This window comes from Ranitomeya variabilis, chromosome 7 (assembly GCF_051348905.1).
Source record: "Ranitomeya variabilis isolate aRanVar5 chromosome 7, aRanVar5.hap1, whole genome shotgun sequence".
NCBI lineage: Eukaryota > Metazoa > Chordata > Amphibia > Anura > Dendrobatidae > Ranitomeya > Ranitomeya variabilis.
This window is the reverse complement of record NC_135238.1, coordinates 172,002,101-172,015,686: the sequence shown is the minus strand read 5'-3', so window position 1 is coordinate 172,015,686 and position 13,586 is coordinate 172,002,101.

Here is a 13,586-nt window from a genome sequence, read left to right as displayed (position 1 = left end):
CCATAATTAAAAGAGCTAAGTTTACCTTTTCCAGCATTAGTGCTGTACACGATGGCTCTTTCAGCTACAAACGCCTGGGGGGGGGGGGTTAAAGGTTTCCTTTCAACTTGCTCGAGTGCAGGCTTCGGCCTACACTCCGCTCCCCCTGCTCCTCCTGCTGACCCCGGGCTCTAACACCGCCAGTTGGGGCCCGGTACTGCTAGCTGCACAGAGAAAAACACCAGCCAATGTGTCAGTGGGGTTCAGCACCGCCAGCTGTTCCCCTGCTGTGCAGCCGGCAACGTGTCCTGCAACAGCCACGCAGGCACAACAGACCCAAAGCTGCCGCCAGTGCAGGCTTCGGCCTACACTCGGATCCATCTCCTCCTCCTGCTGACCCCGGGCTCTAACACCGCCAGTTGGGGCCCGGTACTGCTAGCTGCACAGAGAAAAACACCAGCCAATGTGTCAGTGGGGTTCAGCACCGCCAGCTGTTCCCCTGCTGTGCAGCCGGCATCGTGTCCTGCAAAAGCCACGCAGACACAAGAACTGAAATTGAAGGGAACCTGTCCCCCCTCCCCCAGGCGTTTGTACGTTTTTAAGGCCACCTTGTACAGCGGTAATGCTGCATGTGTGCAAGGTGGCTCATAAACGTATTCTCCTCGCACATGTGGAACTGAAAACACGTCTGAAATGTGTCCTCTGTGTGACCATTTAACCGTCCCGGGGGTGTGACTTTCCTTTGTAATGACACGCTGCAACCCCCTTGGTAGCGCTGCCCGTCTTCTGGCATCATTGTTTGGCTGCCTGCGCCTCTGCGGCCGCCCTGACCCACACAACGCCCCTCGGTGTCTTATTTCTTGGGACTGCGAGGGTGTGTTTGATGGGCATGAGCAGTGCATCAGTTCGCCTGTCCCTCATCTCCTTCCGCCTTCTTCAGACTGTGCGGCTTCATGGCCGTGGCATGCGATAAGGGATCAGCTGACGCCGCACAGTCTGCAGCGGGTGTAAGGACCCGAGTGCGAGAGGCGAACATATGTGCTGCGCCAGGCCATGAATCACAGCCCCGCAGTGTTTTAACAATGTTAAGACACCGCGGGGCTGGGATTCATGGTCATCGCGAACCGCACCGGCCGACATTAAATGAGGTCAGAAGATGGGCAGCGCTAACAGCGCTAGGCCAGGGGATAACACGACAGCGCAGACTCCTGTACAGCAAATAACAACGCTCAGGAGGCTGCACCCAGCACCAAGGTGGGATTCTTGACATCTGTGCTGCGTCTCATTACAAAGGGAACTCGCGCCTCCAACACAGTTTGACTGTATAAAGGGCTAAATGTTATACGTGTTCCATTCAGCGTGTGCAAGGAGCCAAATTAAAAGAGCAACCTTTGACTTGTGCAGCACTACTGCTGCATAAGCTGTGGCTCTTCTACTTTGTAACCCCTGAGGGGGGGTTAAAGGTTACCTTTGAAATCGGTTCAATTAGGCTTCGGCCTACACTCTGCTCCCCCTGCAGAGCCCGGGCTCCAACACCGCCAGTTGGGGCCCGGTACTGCTAGCTGCACAGAGCCAAACACCAGCCAATGTGTCAGTGGGGTTCAGCACCGCCAGCTGTTCCCCTGCTGTGCAGCCGGCAACGTGTCCTGCAACAGCCACGCAGGCACAACAGACCCAAAGCTGCCGCCAGTGCAGGCTTCGGCCTACACTCGGCTCCATCTCCTCCTCCTGCTGACCCCGGGCTCTAACACCGCCAGTTGGGGCCCGGTACTGCTAGCTGCACAGAGAAAAACACCAGCCAATGTGTCAGTGGGGTTCAGCACCGCCAGCTGTTCCCCTGCTGTGCAGCCGGCATCGTGTCCTGCAAAAGCCACGCAGACACAAGAACTGAAATTGAAGGGAACCTGTCCCCCCTCCCCCAGGCGTTTGTACGTTTTTAAGGCCATCTTGTACAGCGGTAATGCTGCATGTGTGCAAGGTGGCTCATAAACGTATTCTCCTCGCACATGTGGAACTGAAAACACGTCTGAAATGTGTCCTCTGTGTGACCATTTAACCGTCCCGGGGGTGTGACTTTCCTTTGTAATGACACGCTGCAACCCCCTTGGTAGCGCTGCCCGTCTTCTGGCATCATTGTTTGGCTGCCTGCGCCTCTGCGGCCGCCCTGACCCACACAACGCCCCTCGGTGTCTTATTTCTTGGGACTGCGAGGGTGTGTTTGATGGGCATGAGCAGTGCATCAGTTCGCCTGTCCCTCATCTCCTTCCGCCTTCTTCAGACTGTGCGGCTTCATGGCCGTGGCATGCGATAAGGGATCAGCTGACGCCGCACAGTCTGCAGCGGGTGTAAGGACCCGAGTGCGAGAGGCGAACATATGTGCTGCGCCAGGCCATGAATCACAGCCCCGCAGTGTTTTAACAATGTTAAGACACCACGGGGCTGGGATTCATGGTCATCGCGAACCGCACCGGCCGACATTAAATGAGGTCAGAAGATGGGCAGTTGGGGCCCGGTACTGCTAGCTGCACAGAGAAAAACACCAGCCAATGTGTCAGTGGGGTTCAGCACCGCCAGCTGTTCCCCTGCTGTGCAGCCGGCAACGTGTCCTGCAACAGCCACGCAGGCACAACAGACCCAAAGCTGCCGCCAGTGCAGGCTTCGGCCTACACTCGGCTCCATCTCCTCCTCCTGCTGACCCCGGGCTCTAACACCGCCAGTTGGGGCCCGGTACTGCTAGCTGCACAGAGAAAAACACCAGCCAATGTGTCAGTGGGGTTCAGCACCGCCAGCTGTTCCCCTGCTGTGCAGCCGGCAACGTGTCCTGCAACAGCCACGCAGACACTTGCACTTGTACCTCCTGCTCCCCATCCTGGTTCCAGTACCGTCAGCTGGTTCCGGGCAGAGCCTTTGGCTTAGGTGCCTCCCTCTGTGTATCCGAGTTCCACCAACGTCAGGTGGTCCTTGGTAGTGCTTTCAGGCACGGGTACCTCCTGCTTAGTAACCGGGTTCCAGTAATGTCATCTGGTCCTCGGTCGTTCCATTGGCTCTTGGACCTTCGGGTAGCCATCCGAGTTCCAGTTCCATCAGCTGGTTCTCGGCATTTTCTCAGCCTTCTTGTACCTTCTGCTACATTTCCAAGTTCAAGAGACTAAACACGATGACCCGGAAGACCACCCCTAAGATGACGACGACACCAGAGACGACAACCACCGTGATGACGACGACCCTGGAGACGATGACCCCGAAGACCACCCCGATGACGACGACCCCGGAGACGACGACCCTGAAGACCACCCCAATGACGACGACCCCGGAGACGACGACCCTGGAGACGACGACGACCTGGAAGACCGAGAAGCAGAAGAACAAGAGGCTGCAGAACAAAGAGCAGAAGAACATTAAGCATAATACAAAATATCAGAGCAAAAAATATTATCTAAATTATAAGCAGAAGAAGACTAAGCAGTGTATGGGGGTGAGTCCGTTCCTCCTCGTGGTGCCCCTGGATAAAGCCTGATGCTGCAGGCCAAACTGAACGCGGACAAATGTAACTGTTTTGTGACAGGCAGAACGGAAGGTGTAATCTTCAAACTTTTATAGATAACAACTACGGCAATGCCTGTCACAAATAAGAATATGATGAAGAAGTAGAATATGAAGAAGATAATAGTAAAATAAAAAGAATATGAACAATGTAACCAAAAAAATAATAGGTAGAAGATGAAGAAGAAGATGAATAAGGTGAAGAAGTTGATGTCAAAGAAGCTGATGATGAGGATAATGAAGAAGAAAGTGTGGGAGAAGTAAAAAAGAAGGTGAAGGGCGTGGAAGTAGTGAAACATCAATATCTGACAAAATAAAAAAAAAATGAACATAGTCAAAATCTTTCTAACGCCGAACGTCATAAAAAAAAAAAAAAAATCCTGCTATTCTATTAGATTGGGCTAAACCTCTGTGCCTTTAATGTCTCCGCCACGTCCCCCAATACATCCTACATTATTCTTAGTTGTTTTCCTTCATATAGAATGAACCTACAAGTTTATAAAGGGTTTATTTTAATTCCGATATTTTCGTCCCATTGACTTGCATTGGGATCGGGTATCGGTATCGGATTAGATCCGATATTTTGACGGTATCGGCCGATACTTTCCGATACCGATACTTTCCGATATCGGAAAGTATCGCTCAACACTATTCAGAACCCACCTGGATTGAAGGAAAAGGGATCCTAACAACCAAGAAGAGGTCAGACTGGACACCTCCACCTGGACGCAACCCTCATTTGGATAAATATATAGACTCCTTCAGACATTTGATAAAATGCACCATCATAGATACTAACAGGAGACAAGCATCCAACATCAGTGCCCAGGAGAGAAAGGCCATACAGTCTCTGAAAACCAACAAAGAAATCATTATCAAACCTGCTGACAAGGGAGGTGCAATAGTCATGATTAACACATCAGACTATATGAAGGAAGCAAACAGACAACTTATGGACACACGCTACTACAAAAAATTGGAGTCGGATCCTACACAGGACTATTACAAGGAACTAAACAAGTTGGTATCTTGTCTGCCCGCTGAATCCATAAGAGCCGATGACCTGACACCAGAAAGTCCAAGAACAGGGACATTCTACATGCTTCCCAAAATCCACAAATCTGGAAATCCAGGAAGACCAATTATTTCATGTGTGGGCTCCCTTACTAAACAGGTATCTGGATGGTTAGAGGGTATTCTTAAACCCCTGGTAAAGGATACACCCAGCTTCATTCAGGACACAACTGACCTATTGAATAAACTATCAGCAATAGGTCCTCTACCCGAAAGAACCATCCTGGCCACCATGGTTGTGGAATCTTTGTACTCCAATATCCCTCACCAGGATGGATTAAATGCCTGCAAATTCTTCCTGGAAAACACAGGGACTGATGCGGATTCTGTGGTGAAACTTATAAAATTCATCCTCACCCACAATTACTTTGAATTTGACAACAAGATCCATCTACAGGAAACTAGCACTGCAATAGGAAGTAAAATGGCCCCACAGTATGCAAATCTTTTCATGGCCAAGCTTGAAAGCGACTTTTTGTCCTCGTGTCCCATCAGGCCTCTGGCCTACTACCGTTATATTGATGATATTTTAATCATCTGAACGGTGTCTGAGCCACAGCTAAAGACGTTCCATGAACAGTTTCATCAATTTCATCCTACCATCAACTTGACACTCAACTACTCCTGTACTGAAATTAACTTTTTGGACACCATCATTAAGCTGCAGAACAATAAAATAGAGACATGCCTGTATCAGAAGCCAATCAACCATTCAACATACCTTAAATGGGACAGTTTCCATCCAAAACACATAAAAAACTCTATTGTCTACAACCAAGCCATCAGCTACAATCTTATATGTTCCAACCCAATGGATAGGGATGAACACCTTGATCGCCTCAGAAAGACCTTTTTGAATCAAGGCTACCATCCAAGAACAATTGAAAACCAGATTACAAGAGCCACCAGAATATCAAGGAATCACCTGCTACATTACAAAGCTAAAGAAGAAAATAACCGGGTACCTCTAGTAGTTACCTACAATCCAAATCTGGAGGTGCTAAGGGGAGCTGCACGGAAATTACAACCTTTACTACAAAAAGATGCCCGATTACAATCCATTTTTCCAGACCCCCTACTACTGTGTTTTAGGCAGCCCCCAAATCTAAGAAGTATGATTGTCAAGAGCCCCCTGTCCTCTCCAACAGCTGCAGGTACCTTTCCTTGCAATCAGAAAAAATGTAAAACCTGTCCATTTATAATGACCACAGACAAGATAAAGATCCCCAATAGGGTTGAGCGACTTTCATTTTTTAAAGATCGAGTCGGGTTTTATGAAACCCGACTTTGTCCAGAGTCGAGTCGAGTGCAGTCGGCCGATTATCGCTTAAAGTCGGGGATCGACCGAAACACGAAACCCAATGCAAGTCAATGGGGAAGCATAGTCGGCAGTGAGTGGAGGCCAGGAAAACACCTACAGTGCCCATTTTAATGCCAAAAACATTCATTCTTGTTTCTGAAGCTTGTCAATCTTAATTAACTTTATAATAATAGTTGGGCATTGGAAATTGGGGGTCATTTGGCAAAAGTTGTGGGGGGTAGGGCTGGTTCAAGGTTTTAGTGGGCCCAGGAAACGTGGACTACGTCACGGCGGTGGAGCAGTGAGAGGTAAGTATGTCAAGTTTGCAAGTGCTGTGATCCTAAGCAAGCAGGGGGGGCCCACTCGTTGGCATTGGCACTGGCACAGGGCCCCTCAAAGTACAGCGGTGTGTTTGCACGGCGGGGGCGCCTCCCACCAGTAGCGACACTTTTGCGTACTCTGAGGGGCCCTGTGCCAGTGACGTCGCCAACGAGTATGCCCCCCCCACCTGATGAAGGAACCTGCACTTTCATCTGCACCTTCCTCTTTGTCCCTGTGTAAGGTGGTATAACATGTGGGAAGGGGAACCTTACTTTCAGCAGGGTCAGATTCTGGCTGTGTAGAATGCAAGGGGAATGTAGTGGTCTAGGTCAATGTACCAGCAGACTCATCTAGCAGTGGCTGGGCAATGGGCAGGATGAGGAGGAAACAGATATAGGGCCAAAGAATAAAGTAGGCTAAATGCAGTTCAAAATTGGTAACATGACTAAACAGGCGGCATTGCTTTGTTGAGTGGAGTAGCAAACCCAGGAGCAGCAGACACTGTTTTAAGGGCCCAAACACACTAATAGGCCAAATGCAGTTTAATATCTGATACTTTAGGCCAAAAGCCTAAGACTGAAGCTCAACTTTATTCAGTTGAGGGCAAACACCAGGGAGGGGCAGACACCGTTAGTAGGCCCTAACCACCAATTTTGTAAAACACAGCACTTAATGAGAGCCAGAAGGTTGAAGCTCAGCTTTATTCAGTTGAGGACAAACACCAGGCAGGGGCAGACACCGTTAGTAGGCCGTAACCAAAGTTGAAGGCCAAATGCAGTTTAATATCTGATACTATAGGCCGAAAGCCAGAAGGTGGAAGCTCAGCTTTATTCAGTTGAGGGCAAACACCAGGGAGGGGCAGACACCGTTAGTAGGCCCTAACCACCAATTTTGTAAAACACAGCACTTAATGAGAGCCAGAAGGTTGAAGCTCAGCTTTATTCAGTTGAGGACAAACACCAGGCAGGGGCAGACACCGTTAGTAGGCCGTAACCAAAGTTGAAGGCCAAATGCAGTTTAATATCTGATACTATAGGCCGAAAGCCAGAAGGTGGAAGCTCAGCTTTATTCAGTTGAGGGCAAACACCAGGGAGGGGCAGACACCGTTAGTAGGCCCTAACCACCAATTTTTAAAAACACAGCACTTAATGAGAGCCAGAAGGTTGAAGCTCAGCTTTATTCAGTTGAGGACAAACACCAGGCAGGGGCAGACACCGTTAGTAGGCCGTAACCAAAGTTGAAGGCCAAATGCAGTTTAATATCTGATACTATAGGCCGAAAGCCAGAAGGTGGAAGCTCAGCTTTATTCAGTTGAGGGCAAACACCAGGCAGGGGCAGACACCGTTAGTAGGCCGTAACCAAAGTTGAAGGCCAAATGCAGTTTAATATCTGATACTATAGGCCGAAAGCCAGAAGGTGGAAGCTCAGCTTTATTCAGTTGAGGGCAAACACCAGGGAGGGGCAGACACCGTTAGTAGGCCCTAACCACCAATTTTTAAAAACACAGCACTTATTGAGAGCCAGAAGGTTGAAGCTCAGCTTTATTCAGTTGAGGACAAACACCAGGCAGGGGTAGATACCGTTAGTAGGCCGTAACCAAAGTTGAAGGCCAAATGCAGTTTAATTTCTGATACTATAGGCCGAAAGCCAGAAGGTGGAAGCTCCGATTTAGACAGTGGAGGACAATTTGAATTAGGGACTGCAGACAGACTTAGTAGGCTGTCCCCTGTGGACCATGCATCCACCACATTAACCCATTGCGCCTTAATGGACACGTAATCTTCCGTGGCCATGCCTACAGGTCCATGCGTCTGTTGTCAGGTGCACCTTTGTACTCACAGATTGCCAGAGTGCATGGACAATGCGGTCTTTTACATGCTGGTGGAGGGTTGGGATGGCTTTTCTCGCAAAAGAAGTGTCGACTGGTTAGCTTGTAGCGTGGTACAGCATAGTCCATCATGGCCTTATTAATAGTAAATAAAATATATAACTAGGCTCTATGAACTTTTAAATAGGTTCCAGGGGTACACGGGCAGCATTGGTGTGGTCAGTGGAGGAGTATTGCAAGTAGGGGCCGCAGACAGGCTATCAAAGGCCTAAAATAACAAACAATAGGCAGGCATGGCAGTTTTACATCGGTTACATGGATACACAGGCAGGCAGCATTGTGGTCAGTGGAGGAGTATTGCAAGTAGGGGCCGCAGACAGGCTATCAAAGGCCTAAAATAACAAACAATAGGCAGGCATGGCAGTTTAAAATCGGTAACATGGATACACAGGCAGGCACTCCAGGCAGCATTGTGGTCAGTGGAGGAGTATTGCAAGTAGGGGCCGCAGACAGGCTATCAAAGGCCTAAAATAACAAACAATAGGCAGGCATGGCAGTTTAAAATCGGTTACATGGATACACAGGCAGGCACTCCAGGCAGCATTGTGGTCAGTGGAGGAGTATTGCAAGTAGGGGCCGCAGACAGGCTATCAAAGGCCTAAAATAACAAACAATAGGCAGGCATGGCAGTTTTAAATCGGTTACATGGATACACAGGCAGGCAGCATTGTGGTCAGTGGAGGAGTATTGCAAGTAGGGGCCGCAGACAGGCTATCAAAGGCCTAAAATAACAAACAATAGGCAGGCATGGCAGTTTAAAATCGGTTACATGGATACACAGGCAGGCACTCCAGGCAGCATTGTGGTCAGTGGAGGAGTATTGCAAGTAGGGGCCGCAGACAGGCTATCAAAGGCCTAAAATAACAAACAATAGGCAGGCATGGCAGTTTTACATCGGTTACATGGATACACAGGCAGGCAGCATTGTGGTCAGTGGAGGAGTATTGCAAGTAGGGGCCGCAGACAGGCTATCAAAGGCCTAAAATAACAAACAATAGGCAGGCATGGCAGTTTTAAATCGGTTACATGGATACACAGGCAGGCAGCATTGTGGTCAGTGGAGGAGTATTGCAAGTAGGGGCCGCAGACAGGCTATCAAAGGCCTAAAATAAACAATAGGCAGGCATGGCAGTTTTAAATCGGTTACATGGATACACAGGCAGGCAGCATTGTGGTCAGTGGAGGAGTATTGCAATTAGGGGCCGCAGACAGGCTATCAAAGGCCTAAAATAACAAACAATAGGCAGGCATGGCAGTTTTAAATCGGTTACATGGATACACAAGCAGGCACTCCAGGCAGCATTGTGGTCAGTGGAGGAGTATTGCAAGTAGGGGCCGCAGACAGGCTATCAAAGGCCTAAAATAACAAACAATAGGCAGGCATGGCAGTTTAAAATCGGTTACATGGATACACAGGCAGGCACTCCAGGCAGCATTGTGGTCAGTGGAGGAGTATTGCAAGTAGGGGCCGCAGACAGGCTATCAAAGGCCTAAAATAACAAACAATAGGCAGGCATGGCAGTTTTAAATCGGTTACATGGATACACAGGCAGGCAGCATTGTGGTCAGTGGAGGAGTATTGCAGGTAGGGGCCGCAGACAGGCTATCAAAGGCCTAAAATAACAAACAATAGGCAGGCATGGCAGTTTTACATCGGTTACATGGATACACAGGCAGGCAGCATTGTGGTCAGTGGAGGAGTATTGCAAGAAGTGTCTGACACAGTTAGTACTCCCAAAAAATAAATAGATGTTAATGTCTCGCAAAACAACTATAAATAAAAAAAAGGGTGGCATGCTTAGGTACAGGGGTGGGCTCATCTGCAGAGTTTATGACAAAGTAATTTGGCAGTAAATTAGTATTTACTGGTGTCAATATAGGACACTGACCCAGACTACTGTAACTATCATCATAGATGTCAACAAATTGGTATTGATTGTCAGTGCCAGGCATTGAATGATGTCAGCGCATAGACTAAACATTGGTGGAGCTGTGCGAGATAATTTGGCACGTGGTAGAGCACAGTTTGAGCTGGGGGGGGTACTCTCTTGTGGCCGGCGGTACCGCCCCAGGGCCCCTCATGTTACAATGGTGTGTCTGACGTTGGGTGCGCACCACCACCGCCAGAGACACTACATTGTACTATGAGGGACCCAGTGGCAGTGCCGTCGACCAAAAGCGAGCACACCCACCTCTTCTGACAAACAGCACTGTAACTAATGGGTGCTTGCGCCAAGTGTCGAGAGTGAGACAACGGCCCCGTGGGGGGAGTTTTCCCATTGGGGGATGTGTAAACATGTCGTATGCTGGTCAAACAGCTGCTGCAAATTAAGAGATTTTAACACTCAGTAAGACCAGTCCACAAGCAAGACCTTTTTATAGGAAAGCTAGGTGTCAGCCGGGAAAGGTGGGGCAAAATAATTTGAAATCCAGGAGTGGTTCATTTTAATGAAGGTGAGATCATCCACATTTTGGGTAGCCAGACGAGTCCTTTTTTCGGTTAATATTGAACCAGCAGCACTGAATACTCTTTCTGATAGCACACTAGCTGCTGGGCAAGCAAGCTCCTGCAACGCATATTCTGCCAATTCAGGCCAGGTGTCTAATTTGGATGCCCAGTAATCAAATGGGAATGACGGTTGAGGGAGAACATCAATAAGGGCTGAAAAATAGTTAGTAACCATACTGGACAAATGTTGTCTCCTGTCACTTTGAATAGATGCTGCAGTACCTGTCCTGTCTGTGGTCATTGCGAAATCACTCCACAACCTGGTCAGAAAACCCCTCTGTCCAACGCCACTTCTGATCTGTGCACCTCTAACACCTCTGCCCTGTAGCCCCCTGCAGCTCGTGTGAGAACCATCACCGGCGCTGTGTGCTGGGAATGCCTGAATCAAACGGTCTACAAGAGTAGCTTGTTTGGTTGCTAATATTTGTTCGAAGTTCTCATGTGGCATAATATTTTGCAATTTGCCTTTATAGCGAGGGTCAAGGATGCAGGCCAACCAGTAATCGTCATCGCTCATCATTTTAATAATGCGTGGGTCCCTTTTGAGGATACGTAAGCCATAATCCGCCATGTGGGCCAAAGTTCCAGTTGTCAAATCTGCGGTTGTGCTGGTTTGAGGGGCAGTTACAGGCAAATCTACGTCACTTGTCTCCCTTAAAAAAACAGAACCCGACCTTGCAACGCCACTAATTACTGTTGGCCCAGGAGAAGCTTCCTCATTAAAAAAGTACTCATCCCCATCATCCTCCTCGTCCTCCTCCTCCTCTTCGCCCGCTACCGCGTCCTCTACACGGCCCTGACCAGACAATGGCTGACTGTCATCAAGGCTTTCCTCTTCCTCGGCTGCAGACGCCTGCTCCTTTATGTGCATCAAACTTTGCATCAGCAGACGCATTAGGGGGATGCTCATGCTTATTATTGCGTTGTCTGCACTAACCAGCCGTGTGCATTCCTCAAAACACTGAAGGACTTGACACAGGTCTTGTAGCTTCGACCACTGCACACCTGACAACTCCATGTCTGCCATCCAACTGCCTGCCCGTGTATCCTCCCACAAATACATAACAGCACGCCTCTGTTCGCACACTCTCTGAAGCATGTGCAGTGTGGAGTTCCACCTTGTTGCAACGTCGATGATTAGGCGATGCTGAGGAAGGTTCAAAGAACGCTGATAGTTCTGCATACGGCTGGAGTGTACAGGCGAACGGCGGATATGCGAGCAAAGTCTGCGCACTTTGAGGAGCAGGTCGGGTAACCCCGGATAACTTTTCAGGAAGCACTGCACCACCAGGTTTAAGGTGTGAGCCAGGCAAGGAATGTGTTTCAGTTGGGAAAGGGCTATGGCAGCCATGAAATTCCTTCCGTTATCACTCACTACCTTGCCTGCCTCAAGATGTACAGTGCCCAGCCATGACTGAGTTTCTTTCTGCAAGAACTCGGACAGAACTTCCGCGGTGTGTCTGTTGTCGCCCAAACACTTCATTGCCAATACAGCCTGCTGACGCTTGCCACTAGCTGTCCCATAATGGCACATCTGGTGTGCAACAGTGGCAGCTGCGGATGGAGTGGATGTGCGACTGCGGTCTGTGGACGAGCTCTCGCTTCTGCAGGAGGAGGAGGAAGAGGAGGAGGGGGGGCGAACGCCTACAGCCAACTCTTTCCTTGACCGTGGGCTAGGCAGAACTGTCCCAATATTGCTGTCCCCTGTGGAGCCTGCATCCACCACATTCACCCAGTGTGCCGTGATGGACACGTAACGTCCCTGGCCATGCCTACTGGTCCATGCATCTGTTGTCAGGTGCACCTTTGTAGTCACAGACTGCCTGAGTGCATGGACGATGCGGTCTTTAACATGCTGTTGGAGGGCTGGGATGGCTTTTCTAGAAAAGAAGTGCCGACTGGGTAGCTCGTAGCGTGGTACAGCGTAGTCCATCAGCGCTTTGAAAGCTTCGCTTTCAACTAACCGGTAGGGCATCATCTCTAATGAGATTAGTCTAGCAATGTGGGCGTTCAAACCCTGTGTACGCGGATGCGAGGATGAGTACTTCCTTTTCCTAACAAGAGTCTCATGTAGGGTGAGCTGGACTGGAGAGCTGGAGATCGTGGAACTAGCGGTGGTGCCGGTGGACATGGGTGAGTGAGAGAGGGTTGGAGATGGTATTCTTGCCAGTGCCCTACATGCAGTGTTTCCTACTACTAACCTGGTGATTCCCTGACTGCTTTGGCCTGGCGACGAAAGCTGCACAGATACTGCAGGTGGTGTGGGAAATGGTCGGCTTACAGGGAGGGAAGGGATGTAGCGTTGCTGACTAGCTTAATTGGCCGAGGGTGCTGCAACCTTTAGGGACGTTTGGTAGTTAGTCCAGGCTTGCAAATGCATGGTGGATAAATGTCTATGCATGCAACTTGTATTTAGACTTTTAAGATTCTGACCTCTGCTTAAGGTAGTTGAACATTTTTGACAGATGACTTTGCGCTGATCATTTGGATGTTGTTTAAAAAAATGCCAGACTGCACTCTTTCTACTATCGGATACCTTTTCAGTAGTGTTGAGCATTCCGATACTGCAAGTATCGGGTATCGGCCGATACTTGCTGTATCGGAATTCCGATACCGAGATCCGATATTTTTGTGATATCGGGTATCGGTATCGAAACAACATTAATGTAAAAATGTGTAAAAGAGAGAATTAAAATAAAAAATATTGCTATACTCACCTCTCCGACGCAGCCTGCACCTTACCGAGGGAAGCGGCAGCGTTCTTTGTTTAAAATTCGCGCTTTTCTTTCCTTTACGTGAGTCCCGGCTTGTGATTGGTTGCGTGCCGCCCATGTGACCGGGACGCAACCAATCACAGCAAGCCGTGACGTAATTTCAGGTCCTTCAGGATTTTAAAATTACGTTCCGGCGTTGTGATTGGTTGCGTCGCAGTCACATGGGCGACGCAACCAATCACAGCAAGCCGTGACGTA